The 27986-nt window shown below is 41.4% G+C and overlaps 1 protein-coding gene across 1 annotated transcript in view; it reads right to left on the bottom strand.

The window, feature by feature from the left end:
• CCBE1 (collagen and calcium binding EGF domains 1) overlaps positions 1-27986 on the bottom strand; it is a 90038-nt gene that overhangs the window by 61141 nt on the left and 911 nt on the right. The gene's annotated exons all lie outside the window — the stretch shown is intronic.

The raw sequence follows: 27986 nt of genomic DNA, 5'->3' as shown, positions 1-27986 counted from the left end.
GGAGTAAGAAGGAAAACCTGAATAATTAGAACTTACATCCATGTGCCAGTGACTGCTTCAGGCTCAGAACTCAGAATTTTAAAATATAACAGTTCATCCCTATATGTATTTTTCCTGCTCTTTTTTTCTTTTTAGGGACAGGGCCCTGTGCCCACACCAGCACCAATGCTAGTGGTGGAACAGCCCCCACAGGGCTCGCTGGTGACAGACATTGCACAGACTTCACCATTGAGCCCCTGCAAAGGCTAAAACTGAAATTCTGCTGCCTCTGTTAAGCACATCTCATTAACTCCCATAGACACACACCAGCAAACAGCAAACACAGACTACACACCAGCAAACAGGCACTGCAGGCAAGGTCAAGACTGCCCAGCCTGTCTGGGCTCAAGTCTGGCCTCCAGAACAGAGGCCAGAGACAAAACTGAAAAATTGCCCATTATCAGCTTGTGACACCTGAAGCCTTTTCCCTTAGCACACCCTAACCCAGAAAGGTTTGCGTTGGTTTTGTAGACACCTACATCACTTGTTGTCCATTTGGCACATCACTGAAGATGAAATAAATCAGTGAGTAATTGGTCGATCAATAGGACATGATCAATTGGTGAAACCAAGCATGACAGGGAAGCTCTGCTCAGTGTTGCTTTCTCCTAAGAAATTTAGCAGCTGAAAACACAGCAGCACTAGGTCTTTCCTCAGGGATCTCACCTCCAGCTCCAAACCACAGTGTGATGCAGAGGAAACAGCTTCTGCAAAACACAGCTTCCCATTAAAGATCTTGGGCAAAATACACAAGCAATTAGTATGCATGAGAGCTCCTTATGTCTTTGTTGTTGTTTGCCAGAAAGTACTTGGGAAATTCTGCAGTTGAGTTTTAAAAGGGAAAAAAGGGATAATTGTAGCCTACTGAACCTTGACAAATGTTGTTCCCCAGCACTATCAGATGTGAACAGATTACATATCTACTTACAAGGAAAACGCAAGTTTGCTATTACACTTCAGAAGGCATTTCCATTAATAATTCCAAGTATTTGGAAACGATTCATGCGCTCCTGCTGAGCTATTGTTGAGGAATTTTTTATTAGGTAAAAGATTTTATTTTTCCCTGAGCCAAGTATGTACATTTGGCAGAATGACACGCACCCAGTACGCTACTGGAATGGCATCAATCTTGGCGCAATATTCCCAAATTTCTCATTTCTCCTTCTATAAACAGAGCTTGGTGAAGAAAAAAAAAACAAAAAAGAAGAAAAAAAAAAGAAGAAAAAAGTAAAAAGCAAAAAGGAAAAAGACAAGAACGCAGCAGATAACAGTGCCTTTTTTTTTTTTCCCTTGTTTCTGGGTAAGAAAATAAGCTTCCATGAGGAGAATAAAATGTGTCTCTGTCCCAGAGGAGGAGGTCATAGGGCAACAGGTGGAATGAAAGCCTCCAGCAAAAACGTCTTTAGAGTTTTCTTCAGACAGGTTTAAATCACTCTGCTCTACACGGGGCTGGCCTTTGACTTGTGCTACCACTTGCCTGGGGCATTTTGCCACACAAGCTTTCTAAGGAGGGCTTATAAGGCATCTACAAGACAGGGCTGAAGTGAGGTCTGACAGATGGACCCCATGGCTGTAAGGGGCTGCAGATTTGGCCAGCTGAAAAGCTCGATTAGCAAAATGTGCATCCAAGGGGCAGCACGGATGGAGCAACACAAGGAAGGTCTTTTTGAAGATAGACAATTTAAATCAGATACAGAGCTAATTGGGCTTTTAGAGAATAATTATGGATCATATGACTTACTCAAAGGTGAAATACTTGTCAAACATAGCTAGGCTTTAATTAATCTTTTATGATTAAATCCCCTTTATAATTCCAAGCTTTGGAATGACTCCCTCAGCACCAAAGAACAAATTAAACCTTCTAAATGGAGTTTAATTATGTTCTGGCAGCTCCATCCAAGTAAAGACTAAAGCCTTTGCTACAAATGCTACCACCACTAAACCACCACCGAAGAGAAGACTCCGTTTTGTAGCAAATACTAATTTACTGCTATTCTGGTGCTTTTCTTTTTTTTTTCTTTTTTAAATCAAGTATGAAACAGCTATGTGCCACTGCACAGCTGACAAGCTATCCCACTGTAAAGGGGAATACTATTAAATGTCTAAGAGTACACTCTGATGCTTCAGGTTAGATATTAGGAAAAATGTCTACTCAGAGAGTGTGGTGACGCATTGGCAAAGGCTTCCCAGGGAGGTGGTGGAATCACCATCCCTGGAGACTCCAAGAACCGTGGACATGTGGCATTGAGGGACGTGGTTAATGTAGGGAGTGGGTTGGTGGTTGGACTGGATGGTCTTAGAGATCTCTTCCAATCTTAATGATTCTATGCTTCTACCTTTTCCATACATTGAAGACTGCTTCAAAAAGGGGGCTTGGTACTGGAGAAGCAAAAGCACTACATTTAATTTTGAGGCACTTCTCCTCAGTGCAGATTCAGGACTTTGGACGGGGTGCTCTGCCTTCCTGCAGCATTTACAGGAATTAGGAAATATCCACGGCTGCAAGGATGCCGTGCCCACAGCTCTTTTCTGACACTGGGCAGCAACCTCCACACCAATGCCAGCAAAAACTCAGCCCTCCAGTAAATCAACTGGAAAAAAGCAAGTAAAACTTGGCTGAGATCAAACACACTGTGCTGCCAAGGCTTCTTCCAACCACCCAAGTGACAGGTCTGCCATAAGCTGCCTTCATACCAAACCTTCCTCTCGTCTCCACATGAAGCCTTGAGGAATTGTTTATGCCTGGTTGTGCAGATGCATTCTTTTGCCTTCAGTGAGACGCAACAAACTACGCTGCCCCATGGGATAGCTGAGGTCTGTCTCAGAGCTTCAAAACCCCAAGAGGTCATTAATCAAGTGAAAATCTTATGGTCAGTTAAAGAAAAAAAATCTATGCTTATTCTTGATAAGACAACCACAGTGCTGATGCTTAACAGCAGAAGTGTTGAAAGCAGATTATTTTTAGTTTTGATTTAGTCATGCAACCACTTTCCTACCCAAGCTGTCAGAGGTTGAGACAAATATCTCAAAAACATACCAGGTTAATTAACTCAGAGACCAAAGGCATGCCTCAGGCTACAGAAGTATGTACGAATGGCTTGTAGGCATCCCTGCCGTCACAGACGAGGCATGGAATGGGCTGTATTCCTCACTGCAGTGTCTTTTACCAAACACCAGCAGCGTTACAGGCTACAAACATCTTTAAATACCTGATCCGAGCCTACATGAGAAATAATACCCAAGAGCTTGCTGCTGTGTGAAGATTTGCCTCCAGAAGCAAAAGTGATTATGTAAAGGACATAATCTCACCCCAGAATGGAAAGACTAACATCATTTACACAGGCAAAATTTAAAACAGCAGCGCTGCTGGCAAGAGCACTGTGGATCTCCTTGTAGCCCAAATTAACTGTGTGGCATTAGCAAGGCCTCTGGGTAATAACAACACAGCAGCTGTAAGTGGATGTTGCAATTTCCAGTGTGCCCAAAGACCCCAGGACACAGCCCTGCACCCGGCGCTGGGTAACATCTGCAGCACAGGAGGTCCTCTTCAGCTTTCAGCTTGCACACTCGTCGACTCTAAATTCGTTAATGATTGTTTCATTTCCTGTGGCTATATTCAAAACCACAAAGTACTTGCTCATGCAGAAATCTCCCAGTTCAGAGCTTAACTCTGCATTAGTTCAGCATTACTGGGAAGACCAGGCTCTTGGCTGAACTCAGCTATCCCCGAGGAGAGGATGTCCCGGCTTGTCCGCGGTGCTGCCACATTTCCCATTGCAAAGGTCTGTCAGGCGGACATTTATCACCACAAAACCAAAACCAGGTGTAGTGAGGCACCCAGAAATAAATAACTGTACCACAGAACCTCTGTGCAGCACTACTCAGAACACTGTGCAGACAGAGGGACCAGGCCTCCAACTTAATTTACAGTTCTGTAGGAAAAACCTCAAGTACAGCAAAGCTTACTTCTAACCTGGAGAAAACGTGGCTGCATTATTAACACAAGAAGCACAAACACAGAGTATTAGACTTGCACCAGCACAAAGCTTTCAGCCTTATTTTATTTACAGCCTGGCTGCAGGGCTGTCCTTGGATTCACACAGTGCTTTACAACCAGAGAAACACATTTTCTCCTATTTCTGGACCGAGGCATCCTATGAGACTGGTAAATTACTTTAAACATTTCCTCACTTTCAAATCCCTAGAAATGCCTTCATTTCAAATCACAACTTTAGAGCTTGCCTGTGCTTTCCTAACAAAGTGTTTGAGAAGGTTTCAAAATGCTGATTTTGAGCACAGTTTATTTTCATCGTCATGAAGGAGTTTTAATTTTGATGTTTAGTTACATTTACCTTTCTACGATTTGAGCAGTCTTTTTTTTTTTTTTTTTCTTTTTCTTTTTTTAAGTAATGAACATATTTGGAGCAGTACTAGAAGGATATATAACGCGATTTAGTATCAGATATTGTATCAGAATGATAAACAGTAACACAGAGCTCTGATAGCATTGGTAAAATGCAGGCTGCACCAGAGGACTACAGAATGACCTATTCACACCTCACTGTAAATCCATGTGACCTGGATGATGCTCTTTTTCTACCTAATTTAATATCCCTGTGCTTTTCCACTGTATAGGTGTAAATTAGCCAAAAATGTTAAGGATTTTTCACATCCTCAGACGTAGCCGGATGATCAGATTCCTCTCCTGCTGATGGCTGTGTACACTGCCGCCCTACAGAGACTGAAAATGGAAAAATATGTCCTGTGTTCGTACTCCGCAAAAAGGGGAGAGCAGTCAGCTTTGAAGAATTTTAATTCAGTGGATTCCGACTTTGATGAAACACATTCCTGTAGCTTTGCATTGTTTGGAGCAGAGTTTTTCTTTAGTTAGAGATTAAGCTGTTGCCTGCATATTTACTGAATACCTCATTTGTTCTTGATAAAGTCAGCACTTTGGGAAATCTCTTCCCAAAGCACAGTATTTTGGAACCATTTCTCCTCTGCTGGCGGTTACTGGAAGTCCCTAGAAAGAAGTCATGCAGCCTGAACAGGTAATTACCTCCTGTTGGGCACATGCCGTTAGCACAGAAATTACACCACTTGCTTTCAGCATTACCTGGAGGCTCACGTGGAAGCAAGCTCAAATTGCTGTATGTGCCTTCCTCTCCATTCTCCAAAACAGGTTCAAGCAGTAAGAAGTCGTAAATTGGCATTTTTTTTAACCTTTTACAGTCCTTTACCCCACTCCTTACAGTTGAAGAGGATCTCTGTAAGAGGACCGAGAAGCATGGAGATGTGGTGGAAGCAGAATAAGGTGGTCATCACATTATGAGAACCATGCTGGTTTCCCAGCAGATGCGTGAATCCGATTAAGCCAAGGAACAAAGAGCAGTGCAGACAGATATCTGTGGCTTTCCCAGGTGTGGGGTAATTTGCCCCAAAAGTAGACACAAACCTAGACCACGGATATGGAAAACAACTCGATGCCATTAAGGAATGGGATGTTTTAACACTTTAAGATACATACCATTTGAAGAGCATGACACCGCTAAATGCAAGTGGAGCCATGAAACTGCTTCTAGCTCACGGTTTATCTCATGTTCCCCTGATTAAAGGGTCATTAGGATTTCTAATGCTGTGGCAAATGAGCCAAGCGGCCCTCGTGATGCTACGGGCCATTTACAGTAAGTGCGTGCTAGGCTGTTTTGGAGCATAAATTGCAAGCCACATAGGGAACACGCAAGTCATGGCTGTGCTCTCGTGGTCTGCCAGCTCCAGATCACATCAGGAATGTCTCCATCCATAGCATTCATGTCTCCAAAATGGACGCATGGGTTGCAGCTGAATCACGCGGTGTACTGAATTGCTAAAAACTGACAATGATACAGGTGTTAAAGCTGTTAAAAATGCAGCCCAACACACGCATATACATGTATTTGAGTGCACGATCTATTATTTACTAAGTGTTTACTGAAACTCCTGACGTGCATTAAGTGCAAGGTCCCAACCACAGCGCACTCCTGGGGCTGAGTGAACGAAGACGAGCAAAGTCAGCCAAAAGGAAAAACAACAAACCCAGTAAAAACAGCGTTCCTAACTCCTCAGCTAGCTCCATCTGCACGCAAGCAGAAAGCTGCATAAATCTGCCTACAAGCTGCCCCTTGGGCAGCACCTTCCAGCCCAGGTCTCCAGCAATGGCCCTGTAATGCCTTTGCAATTTCTGGATCAGCAGGATTTACACACGCAAAAGAACGAAGGCAGATATAAATGTGAGATGTCGCATGTGAAACTTTCATGCTTTATTGCAGGAGGGACCATAATTTTGGCAGATTACTACCAATAGGATGACCTCTTAGGTATTCGTTTGCAGATGAGTTTATTGAAAGAATACACTTCTATTTCCCCCTTTATTAAGAAACAGAAAAGAAAATAACATCGTCATGCCTTAAAAACAATACGTAACCAAGAGAGAATAAAGCAGCACAAAGTAAAAACTAGTTAGAAAGTCAAAGGGACATTTCTATTCCTTGGTATCTGCAATTTCCAGTTGCAATTATATTCTTACATTCTGCTCCTTTCCCAGATTCTTTCTCCAAAACGCAGGAACACTGAAATGGAGCAAGCTAGGAAAAATCCTGAATATTAAGTATAGCCAAAAATGAAAAACAATAAATCCTTTTGAAAGGAAGCTAAAAAAAGAAAAAAAAAATCATATTCTTTCTTGAGCCAACAAAGATGTAGAAATAAGATACAACTATCATGCAGAAACCATTGTTTCATCTGCAACAAAGGGATCTTCCAGGATTTTCCATACTGGCACTAATTACCTTTTCTCCTGTCATGCAGAATAGGAAAGGCTCTGCTGGAGACAGAAAAATCTGATTTAAAAAATATTTTTCGAGATGCCACAGGCTTCAATCTATGATCTCATCTAAAGGAACATTTCTGCACACACACACAAATGCAATGCTCTGAAATAGCTCTTTAGGGAAGAACAAGAGATTTCATTTTTAAGTGCATATATATGAAAAACATATAGAGATAACGATATATATAATGTTTAATTTACAATGCACTGTATAAAGATCATAAATATAGGTATAGTAGCATATTTTACACATGCATGTTGAAAAATAAAGCTCATCTTAGGAGCATTTCTCTAAAACCAAAAATTCTCTGGAGTACTCCACAATGCAAGCTTTCATGTCTGAATGCAGAAATTCCCACATATACAGTGATGCCATCAGTGTTTCTATCAGCTTCCAAGCACACTGCATTTCCCCAGGCATTAATGAGGACAAGCAAATGTAAATGAGGATTAAAAGCCCATTATAAAATCTTTTCATCCTCTCTGTACAGAGCTTACCTACAGAGTCAACAGTGACGTATTTTAATTTTCTTTCTCATGATGAACTGCACCAGCCATTTGGTTTTGTTTAGCTGTTTATGCTCCACCAGCACACTAATCACACCAGTGATAAATGCAGTCACTTAGGAATTTTGAATTTTCAACTGACTCTCAATAACGTACCATTATAAACATTAGGTCATAGTCTCAGGGTCTCTCTTGAACCAAGCAATGTATCCTGGAAAATCATTTTCCTTGTGTGGTCTGTGCTCTAAAACACCACTGGCAAACTGTCAGTGAAAACGCAGCAGTTTAGGATTTTATCCCACAGTAAATATTGCTTTGTTCCTCAAAACAAATCGCTGCTGAGGCTCTGAGGGCACTCAGCATAACCTCCTACCCATTTCTTCCCCACCCAACAAGTTTTAATGCCAGCTGATGGGAGATGCTGATATTGTTGGCTCCTGTTACCAGGCACAGAAGATTTAAGCACAGATATCATCTAGGCACTTTGCTTGAAAAATAAAAACATGGACACCCATCCAGTCACCCTCATTGCCTGCACGGAAGGTTTGGGGATGAAGGGTGAGCTCTTCCCACCTGGGATAGAGCACATTGGTAGGGACAGTTTTCCCTTAACTACAAGTTCCTGTGTTCACAATGTTGTTCCTATAGGATTTGCAGACTCTGGAACAAGGATCTTAATTACTCATTTCACAGCCCTTAGTAAACCTTCTCTGGCACAGAAGAGTTTGGATTTGATGATTTTTTTGTTTGTTTGTTCATTCCAGGTTTTACAGCCCTGTTTCATAGCAGAAAGTAGCCCATTATTAACTCATTATCTGAATACACTCTAAGTCCAAGGACACTGGCCTCAAAACGTGGCCAGCAACCAACCCCAACAAGACTTTTTAATGAACAATCCATAAATCTTACCCCTAGGCTGATAAATATTGTCAAGGTTAACTGAATAAGTCAGTCAAATATAAGTCAACAGTATGATTTATTTTATTTTTTTTCTTCTGACAACGTAAACGAAAAGAGTATCACTACTGAGCTGGAAAATCGAGTTTGCAGGGTCCACGCTGATACTGCACCACCAAGCCAACACATCAACAGCACTGCTCTGACTGGCATGTGGCATTTGTTGTGAGGAAGGCCTCTCAAATATAATAAATTAGAGAGAAATAAAAATCAGCCTAGTTTGGGCAAAACAAACCCCACAGCAGCAAACAAAAGCATGCCACAGGAGTGTCTAAAAGACATTCATATGGACTAGCTTGTGAGCTGCTAAAAACTAATACTGAGTTTGCAATAGGGTGATCTCTTTCCACTGCCCAAATCCTGCAGTCCTGAAGGATTTACTGAAACTTGCCTGGTTTCAATTGAGAGCGCTGGGCTTACTGTGCTGATGCCATTCAGCAATCTGCAGCAAGACAATGTTCAAAACAAGTGGAAGAGAAAGCCTAAAACTCAATAAAATTATGACCAAAATTCCTCTCTGTATTTTCTTAAAGTTTACAGGAAGCTTACAGCTGTCACAGCTTAAAATACTGTTGCACACTTCCTTGTAACCCAGGTACAAGTTATGGATATCAAGGGCTGCCATGTTCTACAAAGTGCTTCCCAACACTCATCATACATTTGGTTTTTCCTTTCAGTTGACAGATATAAGTGATCATATATGGCCTGCAAACACCCTACTTCTCATCGCTCTCTAGAGATTAGAGAATTTGTGTTCTTCCAATCTCTCCCACAGCACTGGTAACTCCAGACTTTTCCAAGAAAGTTAATGTTTCCTGGGATCTCCACCCATTGTCGAACAATTGTAACCCTTCTGGAGATTTCAGATCAAATAACAGCATGAGATACAATCATTGGCTTTAGGACTACAACTGCATTTTCAGATTCTGCAAGCTGAGTAACTGCTCTTAACCCATACCAAGCAGTTCTAAGAAATGATCTGCCTTATTTCCAGCTTTCTTAGTACTTGCCACATTTACATATGGAATATACATATTTCCTTCGTTTTGGGAAAGGGAAGGCAAGTGGGAGGGAACATTGGAGGATCAGACAGGATATAACCATGAAAAGTGTTTCCAGCTACCTCATCCATTTGAAAAGGTGTCCTGATGGCACTGAGCAAATCATATGATGGTAGTTGACATTCCCATGAGCTGCAAGACACCCTTATTGAATCTTAGGGATTTACTGCATGGTGTTTAGGCATGGGATTGGATTCAGTTTGGCATCACGGTTGGGAACACACTGACCCAGAGTAAATAGCTTCATCATGTCAGTATCCTAATTTTTTGGAAAAACAAGCATGCGAACAAAAAAATCCCCACAGCTAAACTCCACTGGTTTACCTTCCTGTAAAATCACAGAATCACAGAATCACAGAATTGTAGGGGTTGGAAGGGACCTCCAGAGATCATCAAGTCCAACCCCCCTGCCAAAGCAGGTTCCCTACAGCAGGTCGCACAGGTCGGCATCCAGGCAGGTCTGGAACATCTCCAGAGAAGGAGACTCCACCACCTCCCTGGGCAGCCTGTTCCAGTGCTCCGTCACCTCACTGTAAAGAAGTTCCTGCGCACATTTGTGTGGAACTTCCTATGCTGCAGTTTCCAGCCGTTTCCCCTTGTCCTGTCTCCACTCACCACTGAAAAGAGTCCGGCCTCGCCATTCTGCCCCCCACACCTCAGATATTTATAGACCTGGATCAGGTCCCCTCTCAGTCTTCTTTTCTCAAGGCTGAACAGACCCAGTTCACTCAGCCTTTCTTCATAGGAGAGATGCTCCAGGCCCTTCACCATCTTTGTGGCCCTCCTCTCGACTCTTTAATGGTTCCAACAGAATGGTTGGAAGGGATCTCAAAGCTGGCTGCCCAGGGCCCCAACCAGCCTGGCCTTGATCACCTCCAGGGATGGGGCACCACAGTTCTCTGGGCAGCAGTGCCAGTACCTCACTGTCCTGTGAGTCAAGAATTTCTTCCTAATGCCTAATCTAAACCTCCGCTCATTTAATTTAAAGCACCTCCTGTTTGGGATTACCCCAACACAGGTGAAGGATCTTGCACTTGCCCTTCATGAGGTTGGCATGGGCCCAACGCTCTCATATGCCCAGGTTCCTCAGGATGGCATAATTCCCTCCAACATATCTGTCGCACCACACAGCTCAGTGTCATTCACAAACCTGAAAAGGATGCACTCAGTCCCACTGTCTGTGTGACTGAAAAAGATGTTAAATAGTTCCAGTCTAGTACAGACTCCTGAAGAATGGTGCTTGTCACCAGTTTCCCATTTGGAGATCAAGCCATTGACAAAAGTCTGAGTGACACCATCCAGGCAATTCCTTATCCTCCAGTGATCTATCCTTCAAATCCATGTCTCTCCAATTGAGAAACAAGGACGTCAAGGAGGACAGTGTCAAATATTTTTGCTCATTTTACCTTCGGACCTCAGGTTTGTATGTTATTAGTATGGTCAGGTTGAGGTTGGACTTGATGATCTTGAGGGTCTTTTCCAACTTCAGCAATTCTATGGTTCTATGACTCTACAACACAGAGAATTAAATTTCACTTAACTTCCATCATGAGCTAGAAAAATTCACTGGTATTGTTTGCTTGTATATTTTCTATTCTATTTGTTCATATATTAAAAAAATTACAGAACTGTCACCATGTGGCACATACTTAAACTGAGTGTCCATGTGACTGTGTTACCCTAAAATTATCTGTCAGTATCTCTGAGTCCTCCTCGCAGTTAGCTACCACTCATCAGCTCTGGTGGTGGCTATCTGTAAAGAGCTGTTAGTGACCATATCTCACACTAAATGTGTCAGTAATTCAAATATTTGGCAAGGCTGGACTTCTCTCCATTAAGTGATTAGATGGCTTTTTGGGTTAGTCTGTCGCTGTGACTCACAACTGAGCTGTCCTTCACTCCTATCTCAATGACTTAAAAAATAATAAAAAAAATTGAATATGACAAAAAACAAATAAACAAAAACTCTGGTATGCGTAATAGTAGCCCTTAAATAGAGAATATCAGGAGAAGGCTGCTGTAAATGTTGGGCTGGATGTGAAGTGGATGGCTGGGACATGACTGGCAAATTCTCATAGTAAGATCCTACTCACAATCTCACAAAATACTCACAAAGTAAAAATCATCAAATTTGAGCTATTTTTACACACAATGGAAAGCACAGCCATATCCTCGCTCTGGCCATTGAGTCATTTTAAACTTGCTGCAGATTATTTTTTTCCAAATACTCTTCTGTTCTTCTTGGCTGAGATATACATGAGAGGTTCCATGAAGCAGAGAGCTCATTCTAATAGTGCTAATTATCTTGTTTAGGATCCCTGTTTACAGTAGAATAGAAAGGATGCGTTTTGTCTTCATGTGCCCTTATGCAAACCCAGGATCTGACCTTGCAGACTCTGGAACAGAGTCACGTCTGTCTGGGAGATGATATCACTCATGTCGCTCCTGTATCAGCTTTCTGCTGGCATCGGTTCAGTTCTTCTAAGCAACAATCTCCCTTTCCTCAGCCCTCAGCTCACTTGAAGCTTTTATTGGGATAACTGCTGTTTTCTCAGTTATTCCAAATTTAAAGGTCACTGGAGAGTCACACTCCAGGTCAGCTCTTTGCCCTGTTACTATTCCTTAACAAGCATCTGTGAAAGTCACCAAAACTCAAAGGCAGTCCAGCTCTTTACTCTCCTTATAAAAGAAAACACAGCCGAAGTATCCCAGCGTGTACATCAGCAGCCTCTGGATTGCATTAGAACGGATGGCAGACAGACAAAAAGCTCTCTTTTTAAAAAGTATCTTGAGACATCTAATCTCAGAACTGCCACTTTGAAAAACGCATAAGGCACAAATTTTCTATTCCTTGAACATCATAGTACATTCCCCAAAACTGTATCCTTGGATATACTGCATGATTGATTCTCAGATCTGGGAACCAAGGACTGAGAGAAACACAAACATTTCTGTTCACCCTCAAAAACGAATGCAACAATTTCTTCAAGAATTCCTCCACATTGGTAGCATTAAGGCTCTAACTCCATGTCAACTTTTAAATCATTCTGTCCAAAAGGGTTATAATGATTTACAATGACTTAGGTCCATGAAGGAGACTCTGATATTAATAAACAAATAAATATATAAATCCTAAAAGGAAAAGTCATCATTCAGGGCTAGACCAAGTGTGCACTGCTCTAAGCATGTACAAGTAAGTTCCCTGAGAAAACCTTAAATTCAAACACCATTCTGTTTTATCGCAAATGTTTTCTTTATTTCCTTGTTTTGTTTGTTTCCAGGGATATTTGTTCCATGTTAACAATGATGAGAGGGGACAATCAAGAAGAGATGGCACCATCACAGGATGTTGAGCATAGCCATGGAAGTCATTCAGACAAGAGATAAGATTTCCCACGTTCATTGCTTTCAATAACAAAGCTGAAAGCCCAGCCAGAGAGGAAAGAGTACCCGGCACTAAGGTACTAGCTTATGATTTGTGAGACTGCTGATTTCAAGCCTGCAGTAGAATTTCAGTGGTAAAACCACATTGCTAGTGCAAGGTCTAGAGCTGGTGTCTTTAACAACCAACTTACCTGGACACATTGTACCTGCGTGAGCACAGCCTGGGGACTGCTGACTTCTTTGAGACTGATGTGGCACTAGCTTTGGCCCATGCTACCAACTAGACATCTACGTACGTGGCATACATAAAGAAGAAAATTCTTGTGTGCAAAGTTTTGCAAGCTGGAAAGAATGCAGAAGAGAAGAGCAAACTTCTCCAAGGTTGGTGATTGCACTGGAGATGCGTGCAGGACTCCGTGAACCTGCCCAAGCTTCTCAGAGCAGATCAGTTCCAAAATCCAGAGACCACACTCCCACAAGGATATGGCACTGTACTTTACCTAACGAGACTAATGGCAAAACTTTGTACTTCAGATTCATCATCACTGAAACTGCTATACAACTTATAAGCAGGAATGGCTTGTCCCTTTCCATGAGAGACACTGTTTGTTTCCAGATTTGAACCACCACCCTCTTCTCATCAGATGAGCTCTCTGTGTTCCTGAAAGCCTTGCAGCTCTACCCTTCACCTGTCCCAGGTGTGAATCCTTATCCCTTGAAATGAATGACCAGAACTGCACACACTATTCCAGCAGAGATCTCAGCACAAATTTGCACAGTAAATTCAACACTTCACAGGATATACCGCAGCATGTCTCCTTTCCAGTTCCTGGTTTTCCCATTACTAAACGTTTCCTCTAGTATCTTTGCCAGCTGATGAGCCTCTCACTTTCACCACCACCACCTGATAGAGAAAATTGCCCCAGTAATCCCACCATATCAGCTAGGTTTATCTTACCTACAACGAGCTGCCTTTCTAAATGATGCACGGAAAGGGCTTAGGTAATTTCTGCTGGGGATCCATTCCTGCCAAGTTTTGATCACTGTTTATTTTCTCTCATTCCTAAACATCCAAGTTCCAGAGGTGATGTTCCACCTCTCTGGTCTCCTGATAATGCTGAAGTGTTTCCCACCTCTATGCTTACTTGCAGCCCTGTTTAAATAAGTTAAAACATTTGCAAGTGAATCAGAAAGAAAAAGTGTGAGGCAACTTTGCTCTTATGTCTGTAAAGCCGTGTGTGAGGGTAAAGTCACATACTGAGAAAGGAAAAGCACAGCCCTGGTGAGATGCCTGGATAATTAACAAGGGGAAAGAGAGCATGTTCTGCATTACATCTGGAAACAGCACACAGAACCCTGAACTTCAGCATCTTTTCTGCTCTCTGTACTTTGGGGATGTTGAGAAACAATGGAGAACGCAAAGAAGAACTGGCCTGGGGGTGAGAAAATACAGAGGATCAGACTAGATGGCTGGTCAAAGACTTGACTGTATTCTGAAGTGAGATTTATGATTTTTTTTTTTCATGCCCCTACATTACAAGTCCTATCACAGAGGAATTAACCAATGCTTACCACCCTGTGTTCTTTATGCTTTGTGCTTGAGGACAGACCCTCCTGCCTCCCACCAACATCAATGGAATCATGCATCCAAGCATCTCTGATGAGCCTGTGCCTTAGGGCATCAGTGGGCTGAGAACAAACTTAGCTGATCTTGAAAATGAAGGGCTAAAAAAATGCAAAGTATTTCTTGCAGTTAGAGAAGACACACCAGTCCACTGTCGATTTCCAAGACTTTCTAGAATGGCATATCTTTTATTTATTTATAAGCAGCCAAGGACTGCTGACTGTTCAAACAACTTATGAAGGAATCGACCTGTTTTTGTTAAAAATAATAATACAGTAACAATGCATTACCCAAACCTACAAATCTTAAAAATAAATAAAAATAAATGGTGAGACAGGAAAGTGCTAAAAAAAACCCAGAACTTAAATGTTCATGCACAACAACTGAGTTAGTTGTTTCCCTGTAAAACACCAATTACTTCATCACGAAGGAGAGTTTGAACATTTGCACCAAAGCTGAATTCCATATGCTAAAGCCCATTTTCACCATCATTTAAAGCAGCATAAGTCAGCAGAAGTCCAACCAAAGCCAATGGAGCTATACCTAATCTTCAGGGTACTGCAAAACAGATTTTGATGCTGGCTGGCATTTTTGCTCACAAGAACAAGTAGGAAACAACAAGAATTAATCTTGCTGTCTTGGATAGGGCTGATGTATTTTTGCATCTACTTTTTATTTTATATGCTATTTTTGCATATATTTTGCATACATGCTGTTGTATTTCAACCCAGATGTCACCCAAAAGAATCCACGCTTTACTCTCGCCGACATCTGAAGCATTTTTAGAATGTTCCTAACTTCAACAACTGATATCCCAAGTTTAAAAATAATTTCCTTTCTTTATGAATTTCAGCTAAATGCTGTAAATAGAAAAATAAAGGGCTCTGTGGCTCCCAAGCAAACACTGACCTTACAAAGGCAATGACCATCCAGGTGACCATATTATGAACAACCTCAAGCCATTTAACAGAACACTGTGGAAAATTTACCTTTTGAAAAGGAAATTTTAAAGAGAGAGAGATTTTGGAAACAATAGTAAAGGCTTACCATAGGCAGTGCAAACAAAGAACAGTAGCTGATTGGGTCTCTCAAAGCCTTTCACAGACAACATAATTATTCACAGTGAAGGAGTCAAATAAACTGCCACGCTGAATGTGTCTTGCCATTTCTGGAGCTGTTACCAGGTAATAATAGCAATAAAAAATTAATTTTCTTGTCAGATTTACGCTTTGGGAAGAAGGGGAGCCACAAATATGATTCCAGTACATTAACAGTTGGCCTTTATAAAGATACTGCAGCAAGTGTCAGGGAGGTAAGCAATGTGAATGCCTTCCAGTTAAGGGGTAAAAGATGGGTAAGTGTCTTCAAAGACAATCAGCTTCACTTTATATGCAGTAATAAGGGCAATTTTGAAAGTATTTTAAATCTTCAGTTTAGACACTTTTTAAACAACAAAAAGACATTTCTAACAGAACTTAGCACCTACTTTAACCACACTCCTCCAAGAAACCTTCCTTATAAACAGACTTTTTCTATGCCACATGAACGAATGACACTTTCCCCATGGAATTTAAGGACTAAAAAGTGGCCTTTCTTCATTTTAGTGAGCTGCAGAGTGCTCCTTTGATACTTGACTGGTTGTTCAAAACCCACATTTTAGAAGCCTTTGCTTTTCTCTGTCCCAATTACCGGGCAGCTCAGGCTGACAGAAGGACATGGCCCAGGTCTCCCCCACTGCAGCATTAGATTAGGACCACTCCTGAAACTCGTCTTCTCAAGCATTTCCCACAAACACCAATCATTTGTGTCCAGTGCAAGACGCCACAGATATTCCCTTTGTATGACTTCTTTGCAGCCTTTTCTCTGCATGCATCCTATTGTAACAAGGAGGATACTGAATCTTCTGAAACAGTTAACTTTCTCCCAGCTGAGCCTGGATTTCAGTAATAAATGTTCGTTGTAATTTTTCATTCTCTCAGCCTTTATACTTCCATGAACAAAGGTCAAGTTGGCATTTAATAAAAAGATTACTATGTTTGTTTTGATTCTTTCTTCCAAAAAAAAAAAAAAAAAGTATTACAGAGCAAAGCATCAAAGTGGACTGCATGGACTATAGCCAGAGTCTTCAGCCTTAGTATGCAATTAAGAGGAATATGAATATATGAATACAGGAAAGTTTCTCTATTTCCATCCTATATATATATATTTGTCCTGCATTAGTCTTCAAGTCCTTAAGGAAAAATTATTGGAACAACTTTCTTTTTATTGGAACACTTAGAATTGTAATGGCTCTAAGGTCAATGCAAATGTTTGGAATCACTCCGTCTCGGTACTTAAAAATATCTTATAGTCCATATTGCAAACCAGAATGTGTAAATAAACGCATGTGTATCTTAGCCATCCTTGCTTCTGACTTCTTGTTTTCTGCTGCTCTTTTCACTCTACCACAGCTATTTTCACTGGAGATGTTCCAGTGATGTACCATTAACTTATTCCCACTGTGAAAATACTCTGGATATTTTTGCAACATAAGAAAACATCACAAAAATCTAATTTGTCTCTCAGTGGATATAAAAAAATATACTTTAAAAGGGACCATTTTTTTATTCTTATCTCAAACAGTAGCATTTCGTTGAATAGGAATGACAACAAATCATCCTAAGAAAACAAAGACCAAAAAGTTATTTGAAGACTCAATTTACAGCAATCTTCTTTGTGCAAACAGGAACACTACCTCTTCAGGATAAATTACCAAGTGTTTTTTTTTTTTCTGCAAGGCATAAATTAGGTGGGTTTTTTCCTACATTTTATAGCTGGAGACATACACAATACTGAAATCCCCTAGTAAACCTTAGTGGGTAACTGAAGGCAGAATTTGGCATGATGTGGATCATTGAGGAGCACAAAAACGTAGCCCAGCATCTAGGAAAACAGTTAGGCTCTTGGCAAACCCATATGAAGGTTAAACAATCTTGCCTCCCAGGGTCACAGTGCCTTCCACTGATGTAAATCTGGAGGAGTGCAGAAAGGCCCCTTCCAGCCACGTTCAACAAAACCACTGCTCAACTACGGGTCAGCGCAAGGACAAGAAACAGCACAAACAAGAGCCTCGCCAACAAACACCGCCTGGAAAGTCAAGCAGAGAACTTGCTTCTTTGGTAAGATGTGTTCAATTTGCTCTAACAACTTCTAGTGTTCTTTCTTTCATGGAATGCTAACAAGAGTTATGAAGAGGAATTCCATAACTGATGCTACATGGCATGAGCCCAGTGAAGTCAGCAGAGCTATGGATACACAAACCTCAACATTGTTGGTGCCAATCAGGGGATCTAACAGCACCCCCTAGCACAGGTGAGCTTACAAGAACAATCAAGAAGGATCCAGACCTACAAACACTTTTTATATTATATATGTTTACTATATATAAAAAAATATATATATATATTTACTGTATTTACCCTTGTCAAGGATTTTTCTTGAGCTCCTGAGTCATATTGTAACATTTCTGTAGGCAAATAAATTGGTTTAAGATCATGCAAGGAGAGGGTTTAAATGCACCATGGATCTCCTTTGAAATTCCAAGAGCAGCCAGGAATGCAACTCTGTAGGAAAAGTTTTTCACTAAAGTTTTATCACAGTGAAACTCAACTCTCTACAACAAGTTTTAAAACTAAAAGGAAATAGGACATGTTAACACGGTCCACTAAACTATACAGAGGGAGATGACTGAACCTGGTCTCTTAGGCTTAAGGACAAGGACTCAGGAAGTCATAGAATGGCTTGGTTTGGAAGGATTTATTATCTCCTGTTTTCCTATTAAACAAACTAGAAGACCAGCAGGACAATGTAGAATAAAAATATATCCCATGTTCTCTATTATTAAATATAATCCACTTTGTGTTGCTTTATTTTAAAATCAGGAAAACTTGAAATGAGAATTTTCTGTGAAAATTCCTGAAAAGAATTACTCCTTTACTAACAGCCCCCTCATCACTCCAGTCTGAGATTCGAAGGAGTTTCACCAACTGCTGTTCTCTGGATGTGCGCTTTCTAGCCTCCAGGGAGTAGTGGAGTAGACTTAAGAGTTTCTTCAGGGAAAAAAAAAAAAGCCTGATTAGCTTTTCATCCAAATATATTACACATCAAAACAGTGTTTCTCTATCTGCCTAAACAAAATGCCTATTTTCATACAACCAGCACATTATGTAATATATTGAGAAGTCAACATCCGAGGCACCACAGAAGTCATAGTCTGAGACAACAGTTTCTGTAGACTGTCTGGGCCACCATTGTGCAGACAACCAACCCAACCACACACGGGACCTTCAAGTGACCAATTCTCAAGTAGAAATCAGCCCACACTGCAAGCGTGCATGGCTGTTGCTTCTCCTTGCTTTTGCCTTAGGGAGATGCAGTTGAAAGCAACTCTCTACTCCCGAAGTTCCAGTGACCTCTGGTCCTTCGCATCCCTTACACTTCACTTCCAAACAACTAACATGTACCAAAGACACCCAACCCCACTTTCAGCCAGTTTTTCTCTTTTCACAGATGCTATTATAAAGATTAAATAATTCTTCCTTTGCTACTTTTGTTTCAATTATAACTCATTTAAACTCTCAAAGGCAATAATCTCTAAGCTAAGGGTTTTGTCAGAATTCCAGACAGCATTGCTTAGGAAACAACACTGCTTTTTGATGCAGCTAAGATGATATATTCCATAATAAAAATTGTGTCTGATTATAGCATCTTGTTGAATAGGCAAGATGTCAGATTTACAACGTATTAAATGTGTTGAATCATAAAGATATTAACATTCCAGCAAGACATTAGAGCTCTGGGCAGGAAGTTATTTACAGTGAAATGACGCATCCAATGAAGTTATTTGCTCTCTCATATAAAAAGAGTTCTAAGCATACTTTTTCTTTGACTGTTTTGACAAATTTCTATGCTGTCAGCATTTATCCACCACTCGTAAAATATTACTATAATACTTTGTGTACTTCTTCACCCATTTTGCAATCTGACTTTTTGGACTGAGTGTTTCGTTACAGAGAATTAGCTGTCAGCCTTCCCCTCAAGGGAGGGCAATGAGATAATCAAGTCAATATAAAGACTGCTGTTTTACACTGGAAGCTCTGCACTGCTAATTTGTCCGTAGAAAGACTTCTGTTCTTCATACAATTGCTAGCCTAGACGAATATTGTTCTATACTTCTCCAAACTCTCTCTGTAGTGTAGCTTGTCCTTGACTTATTCATTCTCCAAGAACAATCCCTTTACATATTCAGGGAATACCTTTGATTTTGCCACTCTCACCCACTTAAAACACCGTGCGTGCTCTGCCTTAGCTCCCAGCCCATCTGAAAAGGAAGGGGGAAAAATTCTGTTTGATGTGTGTTTACTACTGAATAGCTGCTCATCTTAATACAGTGAATATACACTGAGTATTTCACCTTATTTACATCCAGTACAGATCACCAATTTAAATGGTTGTGGTTAGAACTGAGGTTTAAAACAAATCAAAACAAAAAACAGAAGTACATGCTTTTAATAGCTGGATGTAAGTTAAATGTTTTATGGACTCGTACTTCATTTTCTGAACCAGGATCAACAATGAAATCAACACATGATGGAAAACACTCCTTAAGCAAGAAGGATTTTCCAAACACAGCTAAACTCTGGGGCTACTGTCTGCAGCTGAAATTGTTTTTCTCTTCAACTGTTAATCACAGCTACCCTCAAGGAGATTCAGATGGATTGCTTTCTTCTCCTAGCCCAAGAAGAAACTGAGTCAGCACTGTATGGATTCAGCTCTCCATTGTTTTTTGCATATAATTGGAACAACATAGAAGAAAAGGCAAAGTATACCAGCAGATTGACATTTGCTACTGTTAATTTACAAAAGAAGCCACCATCAGCTTGGAAACTGAAACCAAGCAACAGAAAAAAGATTTCAAAGCAGAATTGCGGGGTAGCATTTTCACTGTAAATCAAATGTCAGCTCTGTTTACTTGGATATAGGCACAAGCTTCTGCCTGTCAGTAAGTGTGAACTTAAAGGCAGGAGTGACCAAGGGGATAGAAGCAATGCAGTGGGAAGGCACCAACAAGGGCCTTCCCCATGTCCCCACCTTAGCAAAAACTAAGCCAATCCCTTCAGACCATCTGCTCCCCATGCAGTGACAGGGATATCGAACACCTAGCAATGATTCACACATCAAAAGTCATTTCAGGACTCGGGGCACTGCAGCAGACATAAACGAAAGATTAAACTCAAGGACAGAAGAATTCAGCACGGCATCAACCAAAAACGAAAACAAAACAAGAAAAGTATCAGACATTCCTTCAGCACTGCACGTGGGCAATCTGAAATGCGATCTACCCAGGTAATGTTTCTCTGCACATCTGTAAATCAGCAGTATGGGTGACGCAAGACATCGTGCACACATCTGCTTCGTGTGATCTTGTTGCACAGCAACTGCTTTGCGGACACGCAATATCACCACAACAGGGAGGCTCAGCTCACAGTGCTAGATAACTTGTCCCCTGGTCACACTGATCCTGTTGGGCAGTGGCTTTCTCATCAGTCTCTGGACAGTCCCGACCCATCCAGGATGCCTGCCAAGTTTCACCTATTTCTCTGAATGTAGTCTAAATGTTTCGTGTTCAACTACTGCTCATTGTGCCATGGTACCACAATGAGGGAAGGCAATCTGAGCCAATGAGCAGTTAAACATCTGCCTGCATCATGTTCCTCTGCCCTCCTGCAGACCTGCATGCTGCAAGAAGGGACAGATTTCCCAAACCAAGGCACCAGAAGAGCAAAGAGGCGGTCAGGGGAAGCAGCCGTGGCTCTGCAGCATTGCTTCAAGCAGTCGGGAGAACTGGCATTTCCCCAGAGTGCGTGCGTGTGTTTTCATTTGCTTTCAGCTGATGCTTTGTTTGTCTGGGTTCTATGTAAGCAGATGAAGTCTGGAAGTGTTTAAATTATACCTTTTTGGGATGTGATTGTCTCCCATCACACACATATCTGTTGCAGCAAGCTGGAATTTCTCCCTTCTCATCTCTTTACCTTTTATCTTGTTTCCTGTCTGTTCTAAGCCTCCGTTTTTACTGCTTTCCCTTTCTCTTCTTGTTGCTTCATACCTTCATCCCTCAATCCCTCACCCTTCTGCCCCATTCCTCCTGATGCAGAACAACCCCTCTCCAGGGGTCTCTGCACCTATGCTATCCTGCTGCCAGCAAGAGTGGCAAAGCAGCCTGACCTTAGAGAGCATACACAACGCTTAGGATAACTACCAAAGTGGTATTCCCTTTGGCTGCCTATTTTTATTACATATTTTGTATCAACTACGGGAGGCCCTGGGGCTACTATTTTGTTTGTCTGGAGCCTCTGTGCTAGACGCCATGCCTGGGAAAGTCAGTTCATATTTAACCCTATATTCAGCAGATGAAAACCATAATGTAACGCACCTGGTTCTCATTATTGATCTAGCCACAAAGGAGGGCACTTATCACACAGCTCGCTCTCTCTTGCCAGTTTTAAACTTCTCCCGACTGCTTTGATGTGAACATCAAAAACTTCCGGACTGCACGAGCAGCTAGCTGCCAGACCTCATCCTTTAATTGTACCAATTTCTACCTTAGTGCAGCACTCACCATCGTTATGCAGTGTTCTGAAGGACCATTAGTTATATTGGCTCATGTGGGAGTGAACTCTGCGCAGAGGAAACACTGCCCAGTAAATCCCCAGCACCTATGTGTTTTGCTGCTGCAGACTCTCTAATGCACCAAGATTCAGAAAGAGTTAAGGTCCTTGGTTCCTAAAGAAGGAGGGATCCCAAAAGTCATGGCCGCCCAACTGCTGTAACCTTCAGATAGGAGCACACCTGTGGTGATGCTCTTAAGCAGCTGATACACCAGCTGAGAGCTGCCTTTATGCTCACAGCCAAGGAAAGAAAACCAAGCAGAGGGCTGACTGTATTCAAAGCTGCAACACTTTCACGTGCTACTTTCTATGCAACAAGGAGAGGAAAATTGTATGAGAGTGGAGACAAGTAACATTCCACCATCGTAGCAGGTGGTGTTTTGTGGAAAAGCAATGTACCAAATTTTCATTATTACTATGTAAAAAATTTACCTGTGATGGCAATTTAAAGTAACATTTCTTAAATATATATGCATACAATGGACACATGTAATTCAATCATAGAATCATTAAGATTGGAAAAGACCTCTAAGGTCATCTAATCTAATCATCAACCCCTCCCCACTGTGCCAACTGACCATGTTCCTCAGTGCCACATCTCCATTGTCCATGGACACCTCCAAGGAGGGTGACTCCACCACCTCCCTGGGCAGCCTGTGCCAGTGCCTCACCAATCTTTCAAGAAGAAACGTTTCCTAATATCCAACCTGAACCTCCATGAAAGTGTGTATATATATATATATATATATAATATACTTTTATATATATATATATATTATATTATATTATATATATATATATTATATTATATATATAATTTATATTATAATAATAATATTATATATTATAATATAATTATATATATATATATATAATTATATATATATATAATTTTTCTAAATTGGAGTCTCTTATTTGTCTTCTATCTTTGTTATTACACACACAGATATATACATACAAAGCAAAGGAGAACACTTGGGCTTGTTACATGTCTTCATGAACGGAGCACGGGTAAACCTGGAGGACAGCACACATCATGGAGATGTGCTTGATACGGAGTTCAAAGCTCTGCACCTGCACATCATGGGCAGTTTGAAAGGATGAATAAATTAATATAATAAAATCTGACACTCATTTTCAATCCGACTATCAGGTTCCTTATCTTAGCAGCTCTAACAGGGTACTCTGGCATGTTTCAGATGCTGATGCCACTTTGAGTGGTGCAGATTGTGGCATTTCAGCACTGAACTACGTGCAAAAGAAGAACTCTTAGTTTATGGAAACATAAGGAAACTTGTTTGGCAGCTGTGGAATTACAGCTGTTGTGTATGTTTGCTTTTCTGAAACAAAAACAAAAATGAAAATCTTATCCTCTCTTAAATTTTCAGCAAAATTTTGTTATGGAGTGCATTACCCTGAAAGAGAATTGGAGATTAAGCAGCGCTTTGCTCTAATCAGATAAATTTCTTGTTTACAGTGTTATATTGTAATGTAAATCAGGGCTCTTTCAATGCTATTAAAATTAAACTGATGAGCAAAACTTCAGGGAGAAGCACAACAGCAGAATGAGAAAACAAACCCCTAAAAACAAAACTCAATAGACAAATGACAAAATCTCAAGCTTGCTTACTCCAGCTGAGAGGATCAGTACTGCATAGTGCATTTTTTCCCTTTTGGAGGCTCACGAAGTATCTGGGAGCCAGGAATGGTGCGTGGTCCCCAAGGGCATATTAGTGACAGTGCTGCTCTTTGGGAAGCAGCTACACTCCAGCGTACTTGCAATCACTTTTATATTCTAAGAATGTGCAAAACAATGCTGTGCATAGGAAGAGGAGGCTCCACGAGCAGTATCAGTGTTCAGGAGAGGGAAAAGAAAAACTTCTCAGGGCATGCAATTTCTGGTTAGTATCAGGATTGAGTAGGGTATCCATATATGAGCATTCTCTTCTGCTGTGATTTGATTTTTTTTGTGTTTTGCTCTGAAGTCTGCAGCAAACTTTCATGGCAAAACTGAAAACCTGATGTGTAGGGAAGGCCTCTGTAAGACACACTTAACTGCAATTATCAGAAGCCAACAGCCTATATAGAAACACATTTGTGCTGCATAGAAGACCCTTTGCTTCCAAAACACTACAAAAGCTATTGATGAACTTCTGAGCTAAATTTTAAGCTCCACAACATGGCCGTATTTGCACATACACTGATGTCCTCTATTCCACCAGCAGCATCTCCTCCTTGCTAGTCCTGCAGGACACCAACTGCATGCAGAATTAGAATCACAGAACTACACATAATCGTGTGAGTTGGAAGGGACCCTAAGGCGTTATCTGGTCCAACTCTCCTACAGTGAAGAGAGACACCTACAACTCAGGCAGGTGCTCACAGCCCCTCCAGCCTGACCTTCAGAATAGAATCAGAGAATCCTTTGATCCAGAATGGACATTTACACTGGGATATGATCAGGTACCTGTATCTTTCACTTCTAGCAAAGGAAACAGGAACTGGAGAGCACTCACCGTGATTTCCAAGAAAGATGGATAATTTTTCTCACCAGACCAACTGTCTGCTTAAAAGCATCAGTTCTGTCAACTTGATTTGCAAGTTGAGAGGGGCCTAGACAAGTGTCTTAAGCTTCATAAAAGAAGAAACACGTCTGTGTACCTTGCAAGTGTTCTTCCAAAGTACACAGACCCAGGTTGAAATATCTACCTGTCTGATTCAGAACAAAGACCAGACAAGCATAGGGTCCTGCTCTGCACACTGCTTTTGTTAAATCAGACCTTCATTTTTGTCCACAACTTCTGAAAAAGAGTGAAACTATTTATCTCAAGTCTATTAACAGCAATATTTCAGTATCTAGCAGACAACAGGTGAGTGACAAAATATTTTGCTACTAACAAATATCGTCTGTATGTTGTTATTTGGAAACATATTCCCTGCTCTTGCTGAAGGTAATATGTAGATCTCCTACTATACAACAGTTAGCAAAGTGATCAGGTTTTAACAGATCTTAAAAAAAAAAGATGCCTTTAATTAATAAATCGTTGAGTTTCCTGCACTTGGAAACATCCCCATCCCCTTGCAAGAAGACACTGCTAGGATAAAGCAAGAAAATGCCAACTCCACAGATGCTGTTTTTACACACAGACACATCCCTTCGTTATCACAGATGGGATAGACAGAGTCAAAGCCCCTGAAGAGTCATTAAGGTTGTAAGAGATCTCTAAGATCATCTAGTCCAACCCCAGCTCCCCCACCGTGCCCACACACGTCTCTCAATACCACATCTCCACAGTCCTTGGACACCTCCAGGGTCGGTGACTCCTCCACCTCCCTGGGCAGCCTGTGCCAACGCATCACTGCTCTTTCTGAGCATAAATGTTTCCTAACATCTAACCCAGCACTGGAGTTTTCACCCAGCATTTCACTTTTCACCCAGCACTGGAGTTTTACCACTACACCCTGTATGCCCACCTGGACAGGCCATCACTACAGATACTTTATGCAAGAGTTTAAATGAGAGTTTAAATGCTGTACGAGCTCAAACTGCTTGTTGCATCCGTTCCCCTGTATTCTTATGAAAATAAATGCAGAGAACATCTAAAAAAATACGAATCAATCCAAGCCAAGGGCCAGACTGCACACTTTCAAAAATGAAAAATACATCTAATTATGTACAAGGTTGCTATGACCACAGGGAGAAATGCCAACATACTCTCAGTGCTTGGCCCTGCTTTTGGCTTGGCCCTGCATTTGGCTCATTTATATTCATGAGTAAATCTGGTAAAAAATTTTCAAGAAATATTTCTTTTGTGATGAGAAGATGCTATTTTTTACTGAAGTGCTCTGCAAAACATGCTGATTTTCACGAAAAAAAATCCAACAGGAGGAAAAAAGAAGAAGAAATTGTGTTCAGTCAAGAGTTTATGCTCAGGAATTTTGACATCTGACTTCAAAAGTACTCTTTTTCTACTTAACTTCTTGTATTGCAGATTTTAATGAGCAGTGTGTGCTGCCTCATGCCTGGTGTGGGATGGCATGAAATAGAGCTTGGGTCAATTTGGTTAATTGAATTTGACTTAGGAAATGAATTAAATGTGTATGATAATAGCTAATAGCTTTAAAAGGCATACTGTCAGCTCCTACCTCTAACAAAATATTAAAATCATGACACGATGCATAATTATTGTCATTGTGAAACCGTGAAAATAAGTCTTGGAAGACAAAAATCAAATTTTTTAAGTTTAAATACCAGAATATCAAAGTTAAGCTTTTCAGGAACCTGGAGTGAAAATTTCCTACAGCCAGAGGTGAGTTTCATGTCCAGCTGAAGTTTTTAAAATGTTCAGTATTGCGCCAGAAGTGAAAACAGGATTGTAAGGCCCCTGAAAGTTCAGAAAAATAATAGAATCATTAAGGCTTGGATGACCACAAAGACCATCTAGTCCAACCACCAATACCTCCCTGCCAGGCCCAGTATGGTGAAGCCCATCTTTAGGCATCACTGCCTTCTCCAATTCGTTCCCTCTCATCTCACTATCAGCTCCAACCTCGAAGTATCAATTAACATAAACTTAAGACATCCTCCATGCGAGGCTGCTCTGCTGAGCCACACATCTTCATGCAGGAAATGCTATCGTGCAAAGGAGGAGAGCTCAGAGAAAGGGATGGAGCTCTCACACATCCCCAGTGCCAGACCCTGGATAAAGGTCACTATGTGGAAATTCACCTTTTTCCTTTTTTTTCCCCTTTTTTTTCAAGATGAAACAGTCCTAGCAGCCACAGACATAGACAAACTTCAGAAACACGAACCACAACAACACAGAGTGTGCAGTGCAGTGATTTGGAAATGCTCACCAGGGTCTGTGTGGGCTGGGGATGGTGAACACTGCCTGGGAGTTGCAGGGGGGAAGGAAGGGAGGGCTTGACAGAGCAGAGCCCAAAGGTCAGCAACACCTCAGCGAGGATGAAAGACAGCATGAGCGGACTTGGCAGCCAGACACAGTCCTGCTTTCTTTGCATGGGGAGCTCAGCAGCCAGTGGAGCTTGTGAAGTCCTCCTCTGCTGTGCACAAAGCAGCCCCACTTCTCTCGTAGGGATGTGGGGATGTGCAGCAGCAAGGATGCAAGTAGCAGGATGTACTCTGTATTTTTGCAGTTCCTGCTCCAGAACTTCAAACAGCCTTTCCCAAGATGGGGCCTGATCTGCTAGGGGCAATCAGCCCATGGCTGATTTTTATGGTCCCTTCTAACTCAGCCACTCTATGGTTCTACAGTTCAGTGCTATTAAAGCAGGTGCTGCCTCTCCTTCATAGGGAGAGAAGATGAGCAAAGCATGGGCTGCAAGGATGCTAACACTGCTCAGGCAGAGGTGTGGTACCTTCCCAGGTGCACAAACAGTACAGCACTGCTGCATCATGAGTCTGCAGCAATCAGATACCTGTACCAAAAAGAAAATACCAGGACCCTGGGAATAAATGAGGGATCTCTGTAACGCTTCTCGTGAGCGCCAGTGTGCCTTATAACATTTTTTATATACATAAGTGGCTCTGGCACACGCAGGCATACACACACATGAGCAGAGTGCAGTTGACTCCACAAAGCAAAAGCTCTCACAAGAAGCAGCCTTCATGGATGAGAAGTCTCATCTGCAGATGGAGCTAATCAGAGGACATCAGTAAAGGGATATGTGTGTTCTCATGCTTTGTGTATACTTCAATGTATCATCAAGTGTTCTTTATCATCCTTACGACAGCTTTAAGATTATTGATGTTTCTCAAACACACAGCTTAAAAAGAAGGGAAGGGGAAGGGGAAGGGGAAGGGGAAGGGGAAGGGGAAG

This window comes from Lagopus leucura, unplaced genomic scaffold (genome assembly GCF_019238085.1).
Source record: "Lagopus leucura isolate 7727_CA_CO unplaced genomic scaffold, USGS_WTPT01 Super-Scaffold_100014, whole genome shotgun sequence".
Taxonomy (NCBI): domain Eukaryota; kingdom Metazoa; phylum Chordata; class Aves; order Galliformes; family Phasianidae; genus Lagopus; species Lagopus leucura.
The sequence above is the reverse complement of the archived record's forward strand: the minus strand, read 5'-3'. Positions and strand labels throughout refer to the sequence as shown.